This window comes from Coturnix japonica, chromosome 7, assembly GCF_001577835.2.
Source record: "Coturnix japonica isolate 7356 chromosome 7, Coturnix japonica 2.1, whole genome shotgun sequence".
Classification (NCBI taxonomy): domain Eukaryota; kingdom Metazoa; phylum Chordata; class Aves; order Galliformes; family Phasianidae; genus Coturnix; species Coturnix japonica.
In genome coordinates this window covers 9126982-9151090 of record NC_029522.1, presented here as the reverse complement: position 1 = coordinate 9151090, position 24109 = coordinate 9126982, and the positions used below count along the sequence as shown (strand labels likewise).

At 46.0% G+C, this 24109-nt stretch overlaps 1 long non-coding RNA gene across 3 annotated transcripts; it reads left to right on the top strand.

Annotated features, from left to right (window-relative positions):
* Positions 1–24106, top strand: LOC107316541. Of its 3 annotated transcripts, XR_004308018.1 has the most exons (8): positions 1–158; positions 3989–4219; positions 12696–12819; positions 15202–15334; positions 18501–18605; positions 20487–20587; positions 21133–21305; positions 22617–24106. It is a non-coding gene; the product is annotated as an uncharacterized LOC107316541 (long non-coding RNA). The 3 variants fall into 3 exon arrangements; XR_004308020.1 differs by lacking the exon at positions 3989–4219; XR_004308019.1 differs by lacking the exon at positions 18501–18605.
* Positions 24107–24109: the final 3 nt, after the last annotated feature.

The following is a 24109-nucleotide window of genomic DNA, read 5'->3' as shown; positions in this document are numbered from 1 at the left end:
TTCCCTATCAGGAGCAAGTGACTCAGGCCTGCTGTGTGTAGAAAACTGGTGTGGAGAAATGTTGTGACGTGAGGATGGGCCAGAAGACAGCCCCCAGACACTGGTCACACTCAGGGATGCCTGTGGTCCCTTCTGAGCCAGCAGACATGAATTCAAAGGTAAACGAGCAGCACACGCATGCTGGAAACAATCTCCACCTTGCTTGGGGATGGGGCTTTGAGGGAGGTTGATGTGAAGTGAGTTGCACGGCAGAGCAGATGAGTTAGAAATGCTACCAGCTCTTTCCTGAAGCCCTCTCCTTTCTCTTGAGGCAAACTTCTTGTTCTGAGGCTGCCCCACTGGTACCTCCTCATTGCTCCACTTTCTGGAGGCCCTGAGGATTCATTGCAAGTCTCCCAGCTCTCTTGCCACAGGCTTGCACTGTGCAGGTCTGCCAGCAGTGTTTAGCAGCAGATGCCATGATCTCTGTGCTCTACACTGTAGCTTGGCATCTGCTGTCGCTGCTCACACCAGCTCATTCCAACAAGGCCAAAGCTCTGGAGAAGCCCTCGGTCCAGCCTATGTAGCAAGGCAGACCTGTTCCTCAATGGCTTCCAAAGCAGCAGCTGGGTGCTTGGTGCGAGCCCCACATCCCTGTCCCCCATGGGCACTGCTGAGCTCCCACATGCTCACTTCAAGGTCTCCAGCACTGCAGTGGTGGCAGCAGGCCGCAGGTGGCTCAGTCCTCGGCTTTGTTCTTGGAAGCCTTGAAAGTTTTCCCCAGGCGGAGGGGGGAGAGTCTGTTAATTCCACACTTCACAATAATCTTTGCCCTCTATTTCTCCTTCTTAAATACGATTGTGTTATGCATGGAGATGTTTTAGGGACTCAGAACAATGCGGGGCTTCCACGGCTTTCTCCTCCAGCGCTCCTGTGACACTCGTATTTCCATTGACTCGAGGCACTCCTTGCCGTTCCCAAGAGCTGTACACAAAGCTCCATGGGGCTGCTAGCTCTGTGCTCAAGGGGGAGGTGAACATGTGCCAAATGCTGAAATCTCGTCCCTATTATGGAGAAGGACTTTGCCCGGTGCTGAGGGATGTCAGAGTGCAAAACACCTTCCAGTGCAGGCAAAAACCAGTTTCAGCCAATCGAAGCTGTTCCTCTCAGCTCATTTCATACCCCAGATCTCATGCACAAAGACTGGAAAAAAGCTAAACCCCCTGAATTCTAGCATGTGTCCACTTGTGCACATGGGATTTCCAGGAGTGAAGCTTGAGCTGTTCTAAACACTGGCTTCTCCCACTGCAAGGGTGCCGTGGTCAGGTACTCAAAGCCGAAGGAGAGATGAGGACAAAGCCATGGGCTGAGCTGTGTCCAGCACAAGGGGCACAGCAGGCTCCATCGGGGATGGGGCTTGCAGCAGGCTCAGGAAACAACAGGATGTTTTAATCTTTCCTTGCAAAATTTTGCACAATAAATGGTGTTATGTTTGGCTGTATAGAGGGGTCCTGTCTTGAAGTGCTGTTTTTCTTCTTGCCTGAGGGGGAAGGCATGATATCAACCAGATTTGTTGAACACTAGCGGTTTTCTGTGTTGTTGTTTGGATTGTAAACACTATGGGTCATCAGCCCTCTGCTTTTGCTGTGCCTTCACTCTGGTCCTGCACAAGCAGCCCCTTTCCCTGTCTGGGCTGTGGATGCTGCCAGGACACAGCTAATAGAAGATTTCTTAACTGACCTGAAGCTGCAATGACACCTCTGGCCCCAGATCTGCCATTGCACTACCCAAGAATGCTGAAGCAGCTCCTGCTGCCACCCTCTTTCTGGGCTGCTCCATTCCAGTTCCTACCCTCCCTGCTTGTGGCAAGGCATGTTCCCAGTGCATCTCCCTTACAGGTGGTCGGTCCTCCTACTTTATGGCAGCACCACACGAACCCCCCGCTCACAAGGACACAAACTTCTTCCCAAGCACTGGGGCAGATAAAAACCACATGTGTTTTGGACTGTTTTTCCCCAGCTGTTTTCATCTCGCCTGTTCCCTCCAGCTGAATGGGTTTTTGTTTATATGCTGCCCAGGTTTCCCATTTCCATCAGCCCCGGCACTGTCCCCTGCTGTTGTCCCCAGTGTCACTACAGCTGGTCCCTGAGTGGCTGTACCACATCCCCATACCTTGGCCTCATGCCCATGGTGCTTGCCAGAAGTTAGGTGCAATCCAGTAGAGTGAGAGCCTCTTGGGAGGCAATAGGATGCAGGACAAAATTCCAAAGGGAGAAAGCCACCAGCATACAAGGAGAAGCCCAGCCTCTCTTGCTCGTCTTTGTGCTTCTGCACTGCATAGCATCCCACTGTCTGGGACTGATCACTTGGTGTAGCTTATTAACAAGAAATAATGTTTAGTTTTCTCTCCCCTAGGGTTTCAAAAAATGTTTTCTAAACATTGTTGTATACCATAAGGTCTTTCCTCACTGCCAGTCGCTCCTCCGGGGCTTGGATGGGAGTCGAGAATTCACTGGCAGGCAGCACGGCAGGCAGCCACTTCTCTCCCTGCCTCTCGTCCACTGGCCCCTATTAGGAAAGAGGTGGCATGTATTTTCTCATACCCATATGGCAGCTCTCATGGGACTCTCATAAAAAGCAGGGCAGGAAGTGCATCCATAGGTACACTGGGTACCATGGGGGTGCACACCTGAACAGGATGTGTAGTCTTCATAGCTGGGACACTGCATCTCCAGTGTGTCCTCTCTTTGGTGTAGAACCTTGCTGAAACTGTGGCATGTGCAGGTTCTGCTCCCTGTCAGTTTGCCTGTCTGCAGAGCGTCCTTGTTAACCTGTGACAAAGAAGGTACCATTGCAACCCGCTTCTCCCCACTATTTTTTTTTGCAGAGGCCACCATTCCTTGTGGCTGCTGGCTGAGTTTCTTTGTAAGCATCCTATAGGCTGTCGATTCCTCCATATCCAGACAGCATGGAGGGCTATCACTAATGTGTGTCATTCATCAAAGCAAAATTACATGTGTCCCAAAAAAAGGACAGCGTGCAGACAAATTACAGCATGCGACAAATTGCTTGCTTGCTTGCTGAGGGGAAAAAAATGAAGCGTGCTGTTTCCCTTTCCTCCCAGAGGTAGGTGTTTGATTCAGCGTATTAACACAAATAAGTGTATTTATAGCTGTGGGACATGGGGCAGCCCGATGGCAGAGGGCACAGCTCTGTGCCACCTCCCAGCAGGGTCGCACCATGCCGGGAGGTCCCAGCAGCATCCCCCCACCCCGGGGCCCCTTTTGGTCTTTGGGACTACTAGAGCCCCTCTCATGCAGTTAATTGACTTTCATTAATCACAGTCTTCTCATCTACTTGTTTATGTTCTTCACTACTTCACAAATGTAATCTGACATCTGATTTACAGATTTCAGAAATTAACCTTCCTTCGGCATTTCTGTTTCAGTGTATCTTTATTTATTTACATTCCTGTCAAGTGCAGTTCGATAGAAACGATTTCTGCTTTTGGCAAGTAAGCAAGCCTATTGTTTTACATGTAAACATGCATTTTTGTCAGAGGGGTAGAACACAAATGGCTAATTGTGGGTTGAGCCACTCGGTCCTCGCTTCAGTCCAGCAGTGCTTGGATTCAAGGACCCCCAGCCGGCTGCTCCTCACAGTGTGCTGGGCCAGCCATGTGCCAGGCCCGGGATGTCCCTGAGCACTGGTCCTCTGCCTGGGGGCAGGTGAGACAGGTGGGATGGAGGTGCTGCTGGTGTCCCCAGCCATGCAGCTCCTCTGCAGCCCCAGTCCCTGCCAGGAGAAAGGAGCTAATGGCAGACATTCCCATCTGTGCGCTGCCCCACCTGGGCCACAGGGAAAGGGCTGGCCTCTGCTGCTGTCATTTGGTTTGCCACAAAGACCCGTCCTCCTTGATCAAGCAGACAGCAGCTGCCTCCAGAGAAAGGGATTTTGTGTTTCTGAAGTAACAGTTAACCTGGCAATGACATTATTTTCTTATTTGTAGAGAAAGGTTTGTGCATTATTACTGCAATGAAGCTCCTTGGCTCACTCCACATTCAAGGGCTATTGTCTTTGACAAAGCATCATGCAAAGAGCAAGAGCGGCTTCTCCTGCAGCGGCTGTGGCAGGCCTTGCAAAGGAAATGAAAACAAGCCACGAACAACTCTGTATCAGAATGAAGAAAAAGAAAACAAAGGGGGAAAGAAGTGAGGGCACACTGTGTCGAGGATTAAAGGTAATTTTGGAGTGGCCCCATCTGATTGCATCTACCTCCCCTGGGGATCGTGAGGCTGATGGGCAGCACAGTGATGTGGAGTCCATGTCAGTGCTATGGTGGCAGGGGCTGCAGGCAACCACCAACCTGCCAGTAGGTCCTGCTGGTACCCGGGACAGATAATAGGGAACACATTTTTCCAGAAATAATATTGAAGGGTAAATGCAATAAAGTGTAGCGTAGGTTTACCAAAGGCGGTTGGTGTCAGGCTAATCTAATTTCCTTATTTAGCAAATGGTTTCTCTAAAGAACTGGAATTCATTCCATTCTGTACTACGCCCTGTGGGAAATTATTAGTGAAATGGGAGACGATGGAAGTCGGCACGGGAGCAGCAGGGTGGCAAGGACAGGGAGTAGAGACCACAGTGTTATGTGTGCCACAGATGCACTGCTGCAGAGGCAGCTGCTGGCCAAGTTTCTCAGGAGCTGCTCGTGAGACCAGACCACTTCTTCGTTTAACTGTTTACCTTGGCGTAAGGGGACCTAGGGCTTAATGCTAAGCAGGACAGAGTAGGATGTGGTAGCTGGTCACAACCTTGTGTGACAGCATCTGCCCTGCCTGGCACTGAAGGGCCAGCAAAGCAAACACACTGGCCCTGAGCAGCACCACTTGCTTTGATGTCGAGGTGGTGGAGCCTCGTGTGACTCCCTGAGGAAATTGCAGAGGGCTCTCCACCACAAAGCAGCCCAGCCTCAGGGCAACCTTGTTGCCCTCTCTCACCCTTGGCTGCTCTCACCATTGCACCACTTTACAGCCTCAAGTAAGGCACAACCTGCAATAATCAACCCAAAATAACCTGGGCACCATCTTCCTGACCTCACACCCTTCCTGAGAGCACCTCTTGCCTAGTCCTGCACGTGTGGCAGCCGGAGCCCAGCAGCCCTGTCTGCAACCTGCACACATGCTGCATGCCTGCATGCCAGCAGGGCAGAGGCATCTGAAGGTGCTGCTGCCTGAGCCCATGTGTCCTCCGGAGCTGGGATGCCATCTTGCTGTCCCATGGGCACAGACCCAGCCTGTGACCTCCTCTGACATCAGCTGTATGGCCACGCAGGAACAGACGGGTTTCTATTCTTGTTTGGCAGAGACTATGGCACATGCCCATCCTGTAAACAAAGCCAGCACTCTAGAAGCCACCGGATGTGAAGGATGTAATTTTGTTTCTTAATAGCCTCACTGAGGCTATTTTGGCCCACGCAGTGGGATGGCAGTGGGGCCGTACTCTCTGCCCTGGCCAGCAGGCACCTTGCTCCTGGGACACTGATGTCCAGAGCTGTTCATCCTGGGGGGATTCCTGCCTGCTCAGTTACAGCTATCTCAGCTGCAAGATCTCCAGCTGTGTGTTATGGTCCTCAAGTAGCCTCACAAAGGGCAACCAGAGAGACTGCGAAGCACTGAAAAATATTTTGCTCTCCAATAAAAGAGATGTCGTGGTCTTTGGATGTGCTTGCAAGGTCTTGGGTGCACCGAGCATTCCAAGTTTAGGGGCTGGTAATGCTTTGAGGAGGCAAGCATGGGAAGTTCAGAGGGCTTGGTCTTCACATGGACCATCATTTTTATCTTGTGCCTCCAGAGCACTCATTCAGTCAGCTCAGAGCCATCTCCCTGGCACATACAGCTGCCCATGTGCACACAGGCTCGTTCGAAACCCAAAGCCCTTCTCTGAATCAAACTGCCATCCTCCCACTCACATGGATACGTTAGCACCAACTGTGTAACATCAGTTCGCATCCCTGTATAGCATATGAATAAGCCTTTCAAATTGTATATTCTGCCCTGCAGCATTTATCTCATATTTTGATCGTGATTTTTTCAGCTAAGATGCTCACTCCTCTCTATTCAGCCAGCTCAGTGCTTTGTGCACTTCTAATTTAGGGTTCATTTGTGACTTTCCAGCTCTGTGTTCATTTGGTAACAGTTTGTTCACTTGCTAATATGTTCTCAAACCATACGTTATAATGGATTTTTGCAATGGTTAAAGATAGCGACAAAAGGTTTTTTTCCCATTCCATAGCGTGTCGATTTAACAGTTTGTATTGCTGAAGGAGATCTTAATCACTGTTTTAATTCTCTTTTTGAAGAAAAAAGAACCTGCTATTTATCTTTAGAAGTGAAGACAAGGTTTGGGGGTAATCGTGAGCATTGGGTATTATAAGGCACTTTGATTAATTAAAACAAAATGTCACGATGGCTAGAAAAATTTGCCTTGATGGGATACTCCAAAATTAGCAGAGAATTGATGCCTGACACAGAGCAGCAGGTTGAAGCACACTGGTTAAAAATACTGCCTTCTTTTCTGTAAATCACCTGCCACTGCCTTCAGGAAGTTTCTCATGGCCCGGGTTCACAGCATACCTTTAAGATGAAGAAATGACATCTCTGAGGCCAGGAAGGGAAAAGGGTGAGGAGGAGAGCTCTGCTGGTCACAGGGACATCGCAGAACTCCAGCAAGCGCTCAGACCCTTCTGGCAGCGGGCAGATCCTCCCGGATTGCAACAAATGGCAAACCTCTCATCGGCTCCGAGTGAGAAAAATACCACATCCTTTCATGTTGCAGTAGGAGTAGTCATTAAAAGAAGCATATGGTTTTGAGCTGGTGTACAGCCTCATAGAGCTACCAATGCTGTCTTTCTCCTTGGCCGGAATGTACCCCACAGGCTGAGCTGCCTGATCGAAGAGCATCAAAACTCAGCAAAAAACATATTTTTTAAAAAGCTCTACTTCCATTGTGCACTTACAATAGCAGCGCTACCTTTTTATTTTCTCATAAGGAAAACTCAGACCGCCCTGCAATTAGCAGCGAAACCATGAATACTTTCTTCGTTAACCACAAATGGTTCTTTTCGCGAGGAGCGGGCTCACATATGTTCTAAATATGTTCAGTTTCATTAGGCGGAGACGCGCTGCAGATCTGCTGTTTTATTCAGGAAGGAAAACAAGCACTGCATATGTGCAGCAGAAGTTTGTGGGAATGGGAAGGACTCGAGGCACTCGCAGAGCGCTGGCGACACTGGGACTTGCTGGGGATGCATGATGGCCCAGCTCATGTTTCCTCACTGGTGGGTACGGGTGCATGGGGTGCGGCGTCCCCAGAAAGCACTGTGGTGTTGGGCTCAGCAGTGTGGGCAGTGAGGTGCCAATGCACAGCACTGTGCCACATGGGGCCCACAAAGGGGCTGCAGGAAATCTGTTATCCCTCCCTGATGGGTGCAGAGGGGTTTGGTTTCCATACCCAATTTGTTTGAACAGTTGCAAAGCTGCAAATAAATAAACCAGCAGTGGTTGATACGTATTGCAGTGTGCACAGTGATGCCATTCCTTTTCCTCCCCTAACACACAACCTGATATCAGTAGTGCCTTTAGCCGTGCCTGGCTCACTCTGTGATCCCTGTACCGCATAGCAGTGCGATCCCCACCTCACCCATGGAGCCCCCAGCACCCGCAGTGCGGCTCAGGAAGCATGGAGTTAAATAAGTTTGTGTCTCTCTCCATCCGAACAATTGGAATCAGCAGTTTGCATTATTTTAAAAATGAATGCCTGGAATCAGCAATTTTCTGTTTCTTTTTTTTTTTTTTTTTTTTTTTTTTTTTTTTTTTTTTAAGATCTTGAGGGTTGTTTGTTTTTTTTTTATTTAAAGTGGAAAACTACATTAAGTGCAAGGCACTCAACAAAGAAGCAGTCATAAAGCCTAAGTATTCTTAGAGTTATAAAATATGTCCGCTGTGGCAATTCTACTGCCAACAATGAAGTTTTAAGCATTAATATGCCTTCATTGCAGTTTTAATGCCTTAATATTGACTCTATAGCTCTTTTGGGTAATTTTGCTTTCTCTGGTACTTGAAAGGTGATGATGTCAGCGTTCTTCGCACTGATTCATATGCAGGTTGATGAAGCTGAGTTATTTATTGAGTTCCATTATATTTTCTATAAACATTAGTTCTCAATAAACAGAGACATTTAGCCGAGGGTTTATTTATTAAATAGGTACTGTACAGATGGTTTTGCCACACATGATGTGCTGCAGAGGATATTACTCAGGAATAATCAGCTGTGTTATAGCTTGGCTAAATTAATAAGATGATAATGATGAAATTGATGCTTTTGAGCTAGGCTTGGTAAATGGTTTTTGCATAAACAAACTGATAAATTTGAGAAGCAATTACTTGCTTGTCAAAGATAAAAACACAACAGGGCCCATTTATAGTTAGGTCCTATTTATTTTTAAAGATTGTACCAGATTTTATGTTTAATACGCTGCAATTAAAAAATAATACTTAAATGAAGAATAATAAAAAACTAACTTTCTGAGCTCTCCTTCAAATTTGAAGATGCAGCATTGCTTGGTTAGACATCAAGTAAACTTTTTTCAAGGCTTTCACTACATCCAGAAAAAATGTAATTGTTTTATGAGAGATTCTGCCGGAGTTGTGTGAGGCAGGCTCTGGCAGTGCTTCCTGTGGCTGTACTTGCTCTAAAATTAAGCTGACTTTGATGGGAAGAAGCGCAGTCTCCAGTCCCCTGTCTGATGTGGGTTTCACTGCAGTGATGGCACAGAGGAACAGAGGTAGATGCTCCCCATGCATGCCGACTTCGTGCAGCTCTGCAATACAGTCACCTACACACCTATACGTGTGTGGATATAAGTATATTGGCACACAAGGAAGGCCATCTTTTGATGTGTCTCCTCCCAAGCCTAAGTGTGTTGTGTAGTTTTATTCTCCAGCCAGAGTAGTTTGTTGATGTTTACTTAGAAGAGGCTTAATCAGAAAGGCCTTGGCAGCACTGGAGAAACCCCCAGGAGCAGCTGACATCAGCCATGTCCTTAGGATAAGTGTGGCACCCCACGGGACATGGCCAGGGCTTTCCACTCTGGGGTTTGGGGACACAGGTCAGGGAGCACAGGAGCATGCATTTGGCTTCGTGATGTCCCTGCGAGGTGAGTGCTGTCACCATTGACAGAGGACAGGACAACATGAGCCAAAAAAGGATGCCAGCTGACCCAAGGCTCTGTGGAAGGGCCCAGTCCCAATGATTTATTTAATGTTACTCTGTAGTAATGCCCTGCGGGCATTGGCTCTGGTGACTTTAATTCTTTCTGGCTCTGGAAATCAGGGTGGTGGGCCCCAGGACCCATCCTTTTCACCACTACTGTCTTCTACATCCTTGCAGGGATGTCCGAAGTGGACTAGAGCTGAAAGGAGTCATTGTGTGGCCAAAAGTAGGCAGCCACCTGCTACCTTACTCACACGTGCTCCCCAGCCCATACAAAGACTTTTGTAGCCTCAGTGAGGGGCTGGTGCAGGCCTGGAAGCAGTGCAGCTGTGACAGGAGGCTCTGCCCTTAGGAGCACATCCCTCATGGGTCCCATCAGGGTCTGCTGTGTTTTGACATCCCTACTGCTTAACTGAGACCTTTGCAGCAAAGAATTTGCTCAGCACAGAGCTGGGAAGCTGCTGCTGTGCTGCAGGGCTGCACCTGCTGACCCCTGGTGTGGGCAGTGTGATGTTCAGAGCTGCTGTCACTATATTCCTCCGGGTACTGCCATGCTTCCTGTACTGGGAAGGAAAGAAAGTGAGGGAAGGGAAACAAATTGCTTCACAGCTTTCAAAATAGAATTACTTTTTAACTGTTCCTGAGAACTCCAGGTTAAAAATTGTGATTTTGAAGACTTAACATGTTCAAACAAAATAGTTGATTTTAAATAGAATATGATTTCTGCCAGTCAGGATTTCCTTCTCATGAACAATTTTACAGTACTCAGTGATAATATTAATTAGCAAAACCTGAGGATTCTCCAAAAATATTGTTGAAGGATTTACTTGCTATAGGCAGGGGTAGAGCTGAACTTTGCTTTTGGTAGAGGAGTCAGCTCAGAGCTGCTGTCATGAAAGAAAAATAATCAGAATGAACCCAAATGTGGAGCGGTCGCTGTGCAAACCCCCTGCACTTGGGTGCTTTGCTGCAGCCCAGCCAGCCCTAAAGCTGCTTTAAAACCAAGGCATCGCAGTGCTTTAAAGGCAGGATTGTTCATTATTAATGAGGTTGTGCTAAAAATCCTATGGACGTGCTGATGACGCTCAATGAGCCAATCCCAAATAACGCCACAGTAATGAATTCCAGAGGAATAAATAATGATTGAGCTATTAGCATAATGGGCAGCCGCAACCTGGTACGGCCACTGCCACCTCGCTGATGGTGCCGTCCCTGCAGCCCCAGCAGTGCCCATTGTGCCGCTCTCCATGTGAACACAACGTTGGGGTGGGTGTCTGTGCCCCTCTTGCTCTGCTGTGCAATCAGAGTTTTTCTTCCATGGCTTGCACAGGAAAATTAATTAGAAATTTATATGGCCAGAAGTTCAGTTTAGCACGCGTTTGAGACGGAGGCTATTGCTGCGAACATATTTGCACTCTTCGTCATGGAACAATTATTTGCCCATTTAGAAAATGTGAAATTTGTTTCTGTTTTAAGAGACGTTCCTGAGTGTAAAAGCATCAGAGTGCTGTGGATCGCAGCGCACTGAAAAACCTCCTAGGGGAGCACCCGGCTTGTGGCCCCATACACCGGCATGCACCAGTTGGGGGGGTGTGGAGTTCCATAAAATAGCGCTATCCATGTAATTCTTTATAATGCTAAAGATATATATGAATATATTCATAATGCTATCAGGTGGTAAGCGATTGTAACAGGTTACTCAAAGAGCTGGTGGATGCCCCATTCTTGGAGACATTCAAGGTCAGGCTGGAGAGGGCTCTGAGCAGCCTGACCTAGTATAGGTGTCCCTATTCATTGCAGGGGAGTTGGACTAAAGACATTTAAAGGTCCCTTCCAACTTGAACGGTTCTGTGATGCTACGATTCCTTTACAGGAAATCAAGCAGTTGGGTAGAAGGGCTGTGGGCCGGCAGTAGGGCAGCTCTGCCAGCGTCCCCATCCCCATGGCAGCCCAGCAGACCGGCGTCAGGTGCTCCTGCCCTTCTCCTGTCTGCCGCTTGCAAACCCAGCCAGGGAATGTCATTAGAAGCAGCCATGCCATCTGCCTCCTCCTCCCCTCCCCTTTAAATAAGGAAACACCTTGTCAAACACATCCCTCTGAATATCCCTCCTGCGCACTCCGTGGGATCATGCACCATCTGGGCCCTGCACAGCACAGTGTGGCCCACCACAGTGCCCCGGTGCCCGTATGGGACAGGCAGGCATGGGGCCTTGTGTCCCCGAAGGTAACTGCAATGTGTGGCAGGGCCTCAGACAAGGGAGGGCAAGGTGGCCAACATCGTGGTGTTGGGAATGGCAGAGCTAAGCAAAGGCAGTGAATTAACAAGAGGAACAATCCTGGCAGCTCCGTGTTGTTGAACCCAGAGAATTATCCGAGCAAGACCTCAAACGCAGGCATTTGTTAACATGCAAATGGACTGAGTCAGCAATTAGTCAATGCTCAGCATAATTGAATAGAATATAGTAATTAAGTTGCCTTTTAATTATTCCCATTTTGTTTAAGGTAAATATTTACCACTACCATGTGTTTTTTTTTCATTGTCCCCCGCATGGAAAGACAATATCTGCACAGAGGGCCTGCCACAAAGTTTCTCAAAACCTTGAACTCTGCACGTTGCCTCTGTGCAGTACAGTGACTGCTACCAAAACCTCCCCCCGTGCTGGGGAGGCACTCCAAAACCATGACCGCCCCCTCCAGGGCTTGGCCACACAAGGTGGCATAAGGCTGTGGCCTGGCACTCACCCAACATCCGCAGACCCGTTCACCAGGTGCACGCTCTGCACAAGTGTGAGTGTGCACAAGTGTGCAGGAGCACACACACGTACGCCTGCCTACAGACCGTTGCAGACAAGTCTTTGTTCTGGGTGATTGCTGTGCAGACAACACACTCACCCGGCTGTGCCGAGACACTGCGCAAAGCGATGTGCTGATAAGTGAGATATCGCTGAGCGGAGCCTTAGGAGACAGGGGAACATTATTTTAAATTATCTCAAACATAAAAACAAAGTGGAGATTTGGCAACCTTGCAGCAAAAACCTCAAAACCAGTTATTCCTTTTAAATAAAAACAAAAATGAGAAACAGTAACTATTAGAAATCCCACCTGGTGCTTTCTCTGTGTTAATGATGCTTCTTAAATTGCATGTGGGTAAATGGTAATTTTGTCTCACACCATTAAAAACTAATGGAACCCTTGATGATAAGAAATGCCATAGCTAGCTTGTTGGAAAACGTTTAATTAATAAAGTAATAAAATTATTGTAAACTAGTGCAGTTTCACAGAGGATTCAATGGGATATAAAACAGATAAAACATCCTTGAGAGTTGGTACAAGAAATAAATGTTACTCTATAAAAAGCAGCGCTATAAAGTTAAGCTGCCCTGTGTTGTACAGAGATAAGATGAGATATTGAAATAATAAGGCAATTTGGATTATTCTTCCAGGGCAAGTGCTGGGATAACGCCATGAGTGGAGGAGCAGGTATATTCTTCCTGGACCAGAAGGGAAGCTCACGTTTCATATGAGCTGGCACAGAGCTGGAGGAAGCTGCTTCACTGCTGCAACACTGTGAGCCAGTGTGAATGTATTGTTCTTCTTATTATTAGTACTGTTATTATTTGCCATTCAGCCCAGGCTGGGGCACACGCAACCTGAACTCTCCTCACTGTGGGTGCAGCCAGGCACTACCAGCAAAGCCCTGCAGAAGGCTGTGGGACAGCGTGGCTGCGGGGAAGGGGACTGCAGCCCTTCTTTCTCCCATATGTCACAAGCATGTCATGAGATGATGACAAAATAATAACAAGTTGGTGGCTGCTCGAAACTTTTTTTTTTAGCAGCTGTGTTTTTAGAATATTCTAATTAACCATCCGCTTGCTTTAATCACTTTAAGATTTCTGAAATAGCTGAGAGCTTGCTGTACCTTCTCTCGACAGCAGTCTTCCCCATGTGGGGACCATGGCTTTGTTTTTTGGAAGGGAGGGCAGAATCAACAGGGCCAGGCTGGAATCATGCAGTCAGGTTTGTCATTGGCAAGAATTGCCAACACCATCGTGCAGTGATTTTAACTTGCAGCCACTGTAGTACCAGCAAGAAAAGAGGTGACGTTGCCTTTCATCTGCACAATGACTGACTCACTTCGCCTGGACTCAGTTTTGCAAAATTTAAATGCAGTAAGTGCAGTATTTGTCGGAAGAATAAAAGGGTGAGCAATGAGTAAAGGGAAAAATATTTGTCAGCCTGCCAGGGAGAAGGAAGATTAAAAGCTGCCCGTGAATAAGGCATGTGGATGGCACAGCCATCTTGCCACTCAGTGCCGTTGCCTGAATCAGGTAAAAGCGGAGGGCATTATCTCCAGAACGCCCTCCTGTCTGTCAGCGTTAGTTGTTTTCTTAAATGACATGTTTTCTTCTGGCAGATGGGAACAAGCCTTGAAGAATAATTTTTTTTGGAGGCAGACAAATTGGCTGCCTGGAAATGCTTGTGTTTAGGAACCTGGGGGCTCTTGGTGTGGGTTGGTGGTGCCCAGCTCACCTCACCCTGTGGCCTCTGCAGGCTATGCCTGTCCCCAGCCCACCACTTGCTCTGAGTGTCACCCATGTTGCCTTGAGACCGCAGTACAAAACTTCTGTTCCTCCAGCCAGGGGATTTTACCAAAATTGGGCTTTGGGCTTGGTGAGCTGGCAGCAGAAGGCAGCAGCTGGAAAGGTTTTTGAACATGGCAGCAGTGCCTGAAGTTTGGCAGCAAGGGAATGAAACAGTCAACTGAGTCCAAATACATCACCTGGAAGCCCCCAGCAGTGCACATGGCACAGTGATGGTGGGCTCCAGCACAGGCATTGCTATCTGCTCTGTTGGGATGGTGGTACTTGTGGCAGCTCCTCACCAGGCTGTTTTCTCCCTCTTGGCAGTGCACATTACCTCCTTCCCTTGCCACAGAGCAGGAGCACACTGACAAATCTCTTCTTTGGGTGACCTTTAGCATACTCGGAGATCTTGGTCCTAACAAGGGGATCCCAGCGTTACACACAAATGTCTACACACAAATGTACATGTGCCTTCAGACACCTGCAGTTTTCCTTCTCGCTCTCTATAAATATATACACACATATGTACATCCACAGATACACAGGCATGTGTGCGTATATGTGTGTGCAAAGAGGGGAGGGGAAAGACACTCAGAAAATGAAAGACAAATGTTCAAAAATAATATTCCCAAGCCCTGAAATCCCTAATCATGAGTTTGATGCAATATTTGCCCTAATGGGAAATGATAACTGGCAATAGTCCAAAGCAAACCTCTTAGAAAGGAGCAATAAAAAAGGAAAATGCTAGCTTGGCAGTTAAAGAAAGAGGAGCCGAAGCGAGAACTGCTGTCGGAGATAATAAAGAATTAACCACAAACCCCTTTTCTATTAAGCACAAAAAAGGATATTAAAATAACATGCCCCCACCCTGAATATCTAAGGGGTTGTGTCATACTTTGCTCTGCAGCTTCCCTGGGACTGGCAGAGCTGGGGGCTGCAGCCCGCCCTCAGCCTCCCTGCATCCACTCCTGCCAGGGTGGCTGCTTCATAGTCACACACACTTGCTTCTTGCCTGCATGCTGCGGGCACAACCCTGATCTTTACCATGAGAGGGAATGGGGGCATGGCCTTAGGGGGTGTGAGAGGGGCAGTGAGCTGCAGGGAGCCACGCTGCTCCTCAAACCAGCAAATGTAAAGTCCCCACTGCCCTTGCAGTGCCCTCGCAGCACCTTTGCTGTTCCAGCGAGCTCCTGCAGAGTCTGGGGATAACTTCAGGGACAAAACTACATCCATTGATAAATTTGGCCATGAAAGTAGATTTTCTGAATTACGTATAGCTTATGGATGTCATCTGTTTAACCAGCATCTTTCTGTGTGTGTAGAGCACACCAACACAACAATAACAGCTGTTTCATCTTGCTCTAAGGGGCTGCCCACTGTTTGGTCCTGCTACCTCCCACTGCATCTATTGCTTAATGAAACAACTGCATGATGAGCTGCTACCAGTACCTTCAAAGCACTTCCTCGTGGATTTAATCAATCCCTACAATGACAACAAGGTAAATTCCACATTACCTGGTGAAACACTGTCCTCTCTTTTATTACCTGGCTTTCTTTTGTGGCTTCCACAAAGACCTTCAAGACAGGGCTGTATCATACCAGGGCTTCTTTTACCTTTCAGTTTCCTCATTGCCCTGCATGTCACAGAGTACTCTGTACAATGCAGCATTGCTATGCTATCCATACAGTTCACAGATACAAGGACATCTGTTAATGAGTCTTAATGGTCTTAATGCTCTCTTTACCAGTTTTGGTGGCAAATATCAGTACACTTACCTTCAGTTTTGTTGTTTTTTTTAATGTTTGGGCATATTTCATTTTAAGGGTGGCATGCAAATTAAGGCAGAAAGTGACACTCTCTGGCACTTCTATGTGGCAGGGAGTTCCCTGACCTGGTCTGCAGCCATGGGGGCATCTTGTAATGCTAACAGACCACAGCACTACGGCCTGCTGGGTTTGGGCAAAGCCAGGAGAAGCCGCAGGAGTTGTGGCTGTCTCCCAGTGCCTGTGCACTTGGGGAATGCCCCAAGCCCAGCTTGACTCAAGCCAAAAAGATGGAGACACTGTAAGGAATCACTAAGAATTTTGGTAAGTGTTACATGACTTGCATCTGCCAGTAACAGCTTATTTAAAAACACAGTGTGTGTATCGCTTTGATATATCTACTTAGAGCATAAAGATTTGGAAGGAAAAAGCAAGTCACCTGTAGGAGACATTTTTTAAATCAAAATTTCTTGCTCTTTTAAAAGTCTTTGTGAAGGAAATAGTCACCAACTCTACTAGTAAACTACTGAGAGGATCTACTTACTTCCAGAGGAAAAAATCAAAACTTCTTCCTGAGCAACATCAGCATAGAAAAGCAGAGCTAAACTTTAATTGCTTTTATCCAAGTTCCTAAATTTATAAACACTTAACCGGAATTCTACCAACTATTACGAAGTTTAAAAATGGAGCATTTGTATGCCTGTGTGCCAGTCTACATTAATTTCTCATCTGAACTTAAAAAATCAAATCAATAAAGGTGTGGGTGGGGATCTTTAAAAAATAACTACTGTATTCTGTGAGCCAAGAGCTTTAGTACAAAATGTATCTGCCCAAAGTACAGGCAGGCTGGCGTTCAGATCAGGCACCTAAAGCTGGGGTGTCATAAAGCAGAAAAATACCGCCGGGAGCTGTTCTTAGCACAGAGCAGCGGCACATCCAGTGAAACTCCTCTCCAGTTAGATTCATTGCCAAATTACTAATTCCTATTTGATTTATCAATCACAATTTTGTATTGTTAATTCATATGTTCATTAGACAAATCTGTCCCTCCAAGGTAATCACTTAAGGTACTGCTGGCATGTGAACATGCACAAATGGATAATTCTTAATGACCTTCCAAGCTGACACATTTTTGGCATGGGTTTTCTGTATCCTAATTTCAAGCTGCTTTCTCTGTTGCTGTTGTAGGGCTCACTTCCCTCAGCAAGGAGGTCTTGTAATGAGAGGTCGCTGCTAAGAGTGTTCCCATCAAATAGCAGCAGAACAAGGAAAAATTAACACGATCTCCTTGCATAGAAGTGGAAACAATCTTCTCTTTCAGCAGCCTTGCAGAGAGGAGAAAACATTTATATTGAGCAGCTTGACTAGTTCTGTGACTTCTTTTTCACTGTTGCTCCTGTAAATAATAGCGTGATAGGTATGGGCTGCTCAAGCTGTGCTGGCTGGAATGCATGCTGCCCACCCACAAGGCCAAGCCAGCATCACTAATCCTGTATCATGGATTAATAAGATACACAGCTCAACATACAACATGGAACAGCCATGTCACAATTGACAAATATCATGACACACAGGTCAAATAGAGTAGCTCAAACCCTTTGGTAGTGTAGGAGGCCCCATCACAGGCTATGGGCACCAAGTTCAGCACAGAAGATGATGTCAACCACCGTTGCGGCTTCTCACCCAGCTGTGTGGAATGGCAAAATGAAGTCAAGACAAGTCTTGCAGGGCTGCTGGCCATCTCACAAAACTCCCCAGGGGCAGACCATGGGCTGGCCAGAACTGGGAGGAAGAAATGGAGCAGAAAAGGTACCTCCAACCACCCAGCCTTGCGTTTGGTAGGGTTGGAGGATGGCTGAGAAAAGAGCAAGACAGGACAGGAGAGAGTGGCACCAGAAAAGCACCCATCCCACATGAGTAGCAGCCCCTGGAGAAGAAGAGTTTGCATCCCTTCCTCAAAAGCACAGCTCCGGCTGAAAAACCCGAATGTATGGACGAAATGTAAATGCATTATGACAAGCTGTATGAGAAATCAAAACAAGGAACAAGGAGCGTATGTTTCTTTTAGAGAAATGTCCTTTATCTCGCAGGCAGAATGAAGTGTGTGGCATTCAAATGTTAAGATTTTTACACACTTTCATGAAATACTAAAGAGAAACCCAAAAAAAAAGAAGAAAAAAAAAAAAAAAGAAGAAAATAACCCAAGTCCATGTCACTTCTCAGCTAGTTTGGTTATTGCTGCTCCTGAGTACTGTAACATATGCACTTTCCCTTTTGAAAATGTATCAAAGTTGTTATTTTGGGGGTGGGATAAACTCTTACCCATGCATATCTTATGTTTCAAAGCCAAGAATGCTTGAGAACCGGCTCTGGATCTGCACATCAGATGCATAAGTGATTAGTGACAAGTGACACAGAAACAGAGAATGTGCTGTGTTACAATGAATAATAAACACGCACAATTTATGCAGGCAGAGTGAGTGGGGAGATGGCATCCTGTGCCTTTTCCATATAAATAATGTGAATCTTGTTGAGCCAGGGTTGGGCACTGCCGGCTGAAGAGTGAGGCTGGGACGGGCGCAGAGGGGTGGTGGGTAGGTGGGGAGCTGGGTCTTCCAGTGGTTTTGTTATGGAGCAAGCTGACAGCAATTGCTCTTGTGTAAATGGGAGCAGAGACAGGGAGATACATTACTGTGGTCAAAAATTTTCACTCTGAAAAGAACTAGTGGATAAATGATAATGAAAGAAGTTTCACAAAAAGCAGTGGTAACATTTTGCAGGTTTCTTGTGAGCTTCCCTGAAACATCCATTGTAAAGGCACTGCCGAGCAGAGGGATTGGTGGTGCCTCTCTGAAAAAGCCGACAGTGATGAATTTTTGCATGTGCAAACTCTGTTTCTAGACAAAGTTTCACAAACGTGCATCTGGACACGTCCCTTCATGGCACGCCAGCACCTTGGTGAGGCTGCAGTGCATCATCTCTGCGCGGGACAAGGCATGGAGCCAGGTTGTGCTGTCTTTGCTGCCCTCTGCCCGCCTTCCACCCCTGGCTGCCCTATTGGGAAGGAGTTTGTTCTCCAGGGAAAGCTCAAAGCAACAATATTTCTTTCTTTTTTTTTTTAATTAAAAAATTTCCCCGAAGCACCTGCTGCTTAACTCTGCACATTTTTTTTCCTGGCTATCCTGGCCTGCCAACTCCGAGCGAGCTTTTCTCTCTCATTTTTTACACTCTCTACACTTCCAGAAACGTATGCAGTTGGATAAAAGTAGAACTGAGAGGGGAAAATGCATATTCTGTTATAAAAAAAAAAAAAAAGGAAAAAGAAAAGGAAAAAAAAAAAAAAAAGTTGAAAAAAGTGTCTAAAAGATGGATGCGTAAAGAAATCATCCCTGCACTTCAGCTCTGGGTCTGAGTTATATAAAGTGAACTGTGGTAATTACCACGCTCCTCCGGATTAATAAACAATTACCATAGTAACTACACCATCAGATGAAACCTATGCTCATGAATTTTTAAAGCATAAATGGAAATACATGCCGGCCTAGAAAGTCTCCCATTTATTTAGCTCCTGGAAGATAAGGCAGCGGTTCCATTAAGGAGCCCAGGAAGCCGCCCAGGCAGCATGTATTATGTACAGGTCCCCTGCACTAAGGAGGAACCCACCAGCACGTCACCCCAGCTGTCCGACGGGCTCTTCTTCTTTTTGGTAAATGTGAGGTTTGGAGAAAGTCTTTAGGCTGATGGTGTGGGACCACACAGAGGAGGCGTCTCCATCCAATTCAATGCTGGCAGAGTGCGCCCACAGCCAGATCTCATGGAAAACAACCCCATGGCTTTCTCTGCCATTCATATGAGCTCCTATCTTAACTCCACAGTCAACAGTTTGCCTTAAGGGCTTCAAGCTCATCCTGGAGCTCTGCTATGGCTGAGCCCAGCCTTGGTGTAACAGTTAACAAGAGACATATCAAAACTCCAAATAACAATATTATGTATCAACTTGTTGATAATTCTGACGGGAAAGCTGAAAAGCACCACTAAGTTAAAAAATAATGATGTGCAGCATTTGCAGCAATATTCTAAAACATGAGGTGAGCCCTCTACGCTTTAAGTTTGCGCCACTTACTTCTGATAATGATGATGAGCTGGAATAATACCCCCATTCACAAGAAAGTATTTCTTAAAACACTTTCAGAGTTAGGAAAGCCATTAAATCTTTGTGGATTGAAGGTAAAAAAATAAATTGTATGTATTTTAGACTTTGAATGATCTTCCTATAGCAATTTTAGGGGGGGAAAAAACCTAGGAAGAATTCTGCAATTTTAATCTCCTCAGTAGCTTCCCATTACTAAACAAGCAGAACGCTACGGTACAAATGTGGATGTTACATGTCATCTTGATCTGCTGCTTTTTTCTTTCATTAAAGCTTTAATGCAGCAATTATGGCTACGTTGCCCTATAAAAAAAGGAAAAGGCAGTTTACTTTAAAAAGTGAAATTGCATAGCCTACTATTTAATTATACACAAATGTAAATGGCCTATTTTTCCATAACTGGTTATTACAGCACTGTTTTACTTTCTGAGTTTTCACAATCTCTAAAACCTACAACGCTTCCTGCTATATAATTGTTTTGCTACATTATTGTTTTCATCTTATTTTTTCTTTTAATGCGAGTGCAGCGGGATAAATCTTGGTTTTAAGCCAGCCAGTACTTCATCTACTTAAGCTTTTATAGATGAAGATTGCTGTAATTATCAGAATACCCGCTTATTTCTGAAGTATTATCTTGGCAACCTGCTGGCATTTACAACCAATTAACAAGCTTTGCCCATTAGTTGCATAAGGGGTATCACAGAGTAAAGCCATTGTGTGCTAATTTTCTATTTTAGATAATCAGTTTGGCCATCCAAAATGGAAAGGGGAAGAAAAGAAAGGTTTGACACGCAGTGGCAGACATGTAAAAATGACTACATGCCTTCCCGAGACAAAGGTATCCAGCGCCTGCATGATTGCTTCACTGTCGTCACCACTGGGTTTTAAGTATTTATTCCCTTTGTCTCCTTTGGAAGATAAAATATAAAGTACAGCTTCAGCAAAGTAATCACGTCCTCTTTTTTATTTTTTTAAACAGACTGGCTTCTCCCCTTGTCCTCTCGGTCTTGTAATTTCACCAGATTGTGCAAGTGTTAAACACGACGTCCAAAAAAAAAAGGAGAGGGAGAGGGAGAGGGAGCGGAGTGAGTCTGGCTGGCGGCAGGCTGGGGTTGGGGTAGAGCCCCACGGCTCACCCTGCCCTGTGCCCTGGTGCTTCCAGCCAGGCTGCTGGCAGCAGGCAGGATGCAGCCCAGTGGCTTTGGGTTTGAAGGGTGGGGGGGGGCTTTTTTTAAAGTGGTTTGTTTGTTTGTTTGTTTTGTGTGTGTGTGTATTATATTTATTTGCTGCCTCTGTTATGGGGGTGTGCCGGGGAAAAGAAGAAGAGCTAGAGAAATAACCAAAAAAGTTGTCCTATATTTCATTGTTGCCTTCTTTGGACAGGTGCCTCACCACTGCAGCTCTGGCATCCCCCAGTGCTATTGGCAGCACTAACTCAGACCTGGACACCTGGCCCTGACTGGGGAATGGGGTTCCCTCCTCTACCCCGTGCCAGACATGTCCCATTGCAGCCAGACCCTGCCCAGAGCGTGGCACTGCACTGCTCAGCCAGCAAGGTAAGTAATAAAGTGCAGCAATTGCTGGAGGCAGCGGGGCTCACCCATTTAATTGTACATAAATGAGATGTTAGCTGCAGCCCATGCTTTGCAATGAGGGTCGAAAATAATCAGTGTAAAGATGAGCACAGCCCTTCAAGCGCGGTTTGATCACATCTACTCCATTGAACAGAACGGGTGGATGGCTCCTGTTGTAAAATGGTTTTATAAAACGTAGCGGACTGTACAATGACGTGTTTTATGTGCCTCCTGTGGCTTAGCTTCGTATTTTGCTTTAGCATAAGTTAAACAAAATAAAGACTATGATCACGCTAAGAAAGTGCAGCCAGTGAAGTGAAGACAGAAAGTCATAAAGAATGATCAGCTGTGCAATTAGTAAAGACTGAAAATATATGCTGAAGTCTATGAAGTTGTAAATGAATAAGAAAAATGTTGTGCTTGGCAACTGGATGTGCATATTTGCCTCAATTATTTCAAATTATTTGCTACAGCCATTAGAAAACTTTAGCTTTCAGCAAGCTATGATGATAAACTCCCTCTTACAAAAGGGATCTGGCCAGAGACCCAGCCTGACTTGAATATTTGGGCTGCTCAGAAAGGGGAGGTCAGAAGACAGATGAGCTGCATGCCAGCAGCCCGTGCCCCACCATGCTGCTTTGAAGTCCCCTGGTTCCTGTCACACCTAGCTCACAGCTGTCCCGTTGGGACACCACTGGGATGTCCCCATCTGGCAGCAGCTGGGCTTCTGCCCGCAGCACACTGTTGACATTGCTCCTCTGCACGGTGGCAAAAAGATTATTATTGAAATGCAAAATAAAAAGTGGATTTCTCCCAGTACTTCACTCCTGAAGGGCCCTTGAGAGATGAAGCTTACCTTGAGCTAAAGGAAAACATTTTTTGTGAAGGGCTCTTGTGTGATAGAAGTGCTGCAAGGGTGTAGCCGTGAGTTAAAAACCACAGCTGCAGGGAGAGGACCCCACACATGCTCCCTGCCGCCATCCAGCGCACATCCTTCTGCAGGGCTGGAGCAGGCATCACCGGACACAAACAGGACTGTCCCAAAACAACTGGCTTGGGAAAGTCAGCATGAGTCTGTTCTGCTTTTTTGTCAATGAGAAGTTTTAAGTTCCTGTCCCAAAGTGATGCTGAGATTACTTGAAGGTGCATTTGATTTCCTTTTCCAAATAAAGATGGTTACAACCATAGGACAGGTATCAGATGGTTGGGCTGCTTCCCCACATTTTCATGTCGCTAAGAGGAAAAAAAATAAATAAATAAAGGGAAACCCATTTAAAGGGGATTTACTTTCAGTCTCATGCAGATCACCAGACTGAAGGAGCAGTCCTAGCCCAGCATTAACCAACCAGGCCATTGCCATCCAGGAGCCCTGCATCCCAACAGCCTCAGCAAGAGCACGGCAGTGGCAACTAAAAAATGGAAGCAGAGAAACTCGCATCGTGGAAGAGACAGCACAGACACCCCGTTATATGTTCTGCCTCTGCAAGGGAGGAATCATGCTCCTCCAGGACTCTAATCCCCATCGCTAACAGCATTAAATATTTATGTACCACCACAACTTTGCATGACACTTCACAGAGATAAAAGTGCTATCTCTGTGCCGAAGATCTTAGAGATGACGTCAGACAAAGGAAGAAAGCGAGGTTTACAGAAAGGAGACACGATGAAGATTAAGAAACCAAACTAAAGCTGGTGACCCAGAAGCATTTTTAAATTGCAAGAGAGGGTGGGACGCGGGCTGAGGAAATATTGGGGTTCATTTTGCTTTCCAAGCTTCTTAACTTTTAAAAGTATTTCCAGCCTTATCAGTGATGGTGAGAGATTTCCCAGGTTTCCAAGAAGAAACCAAGTTAGAAACGGAACGGAGAGCTCGTGCAGAGAGAGGCAGCAGCACTCACAGCATCGCCTGAGACAACAATGGACAGAATATATGGGGCAGAGATAGTGTAATCTAAGGCAAGTAGCAATATACATATATCTGCAGTCATGCACATGAACGCACTCATGTATATCCATACATACACTCCTAGCAATTCAGTTAGATTAATTTGCTTTGGATATTCCATTATTTTACTGTAGTCCTTGTGTAGTACTTAAAGAATCAGGTTAAGCATTCTGCATTAGATGCACAAACAATGCTGCTTTACCTCCGCATGGGTGTTGTGAGACTTTAATTAATGTTTGTAAAGTGCTTTCAGATCCCCAGAAGAAAGGCGCTATAGAAGTGTGAAGTCTGATTATTTCATGGCATACAAAAGTAGAGGTGAAAAGAAATATTCTCCTCCTTACACACAAAACTACTGATCTCAACTCCTGCATTTAAAAAAGAAGATGTTAAGAAAGAAAAGAATTCTGACCATGAACCTATTTCAGGCTTCCCCTTTGCCTTTTTCATCTGATTTCTGGTTGAGTGAAATAATAAAGTATTGTATTGCTGTAAACTCTTTGTAAGTAGATTTGACTAAGACAACAGAGTTCAGTGCCAGCAGCTACTCTGATCATTCTTTTAAATGGAAATTTACCGTCTGCTGCATCACATGGAAAAAATATAGAACTATTTTTCACAGCTTGTTCACTGAACAGATTATTGGAGGGAAGAAAAAATAAAAAGGCTTCATTTTCTACAGATCCCAAATCTTGGTGTAGAAAGTCTTGGCAATTTCCTTTTGAGAGGAGACAGATTTCACTTTCGCATTGATTTAACAATGATAAGAGTTTCCAAAATGAGGGCCCGATTCTGAAAATCTAAATGGTTGGCCACGCTTGGTTCAATAGCTTATCTATGA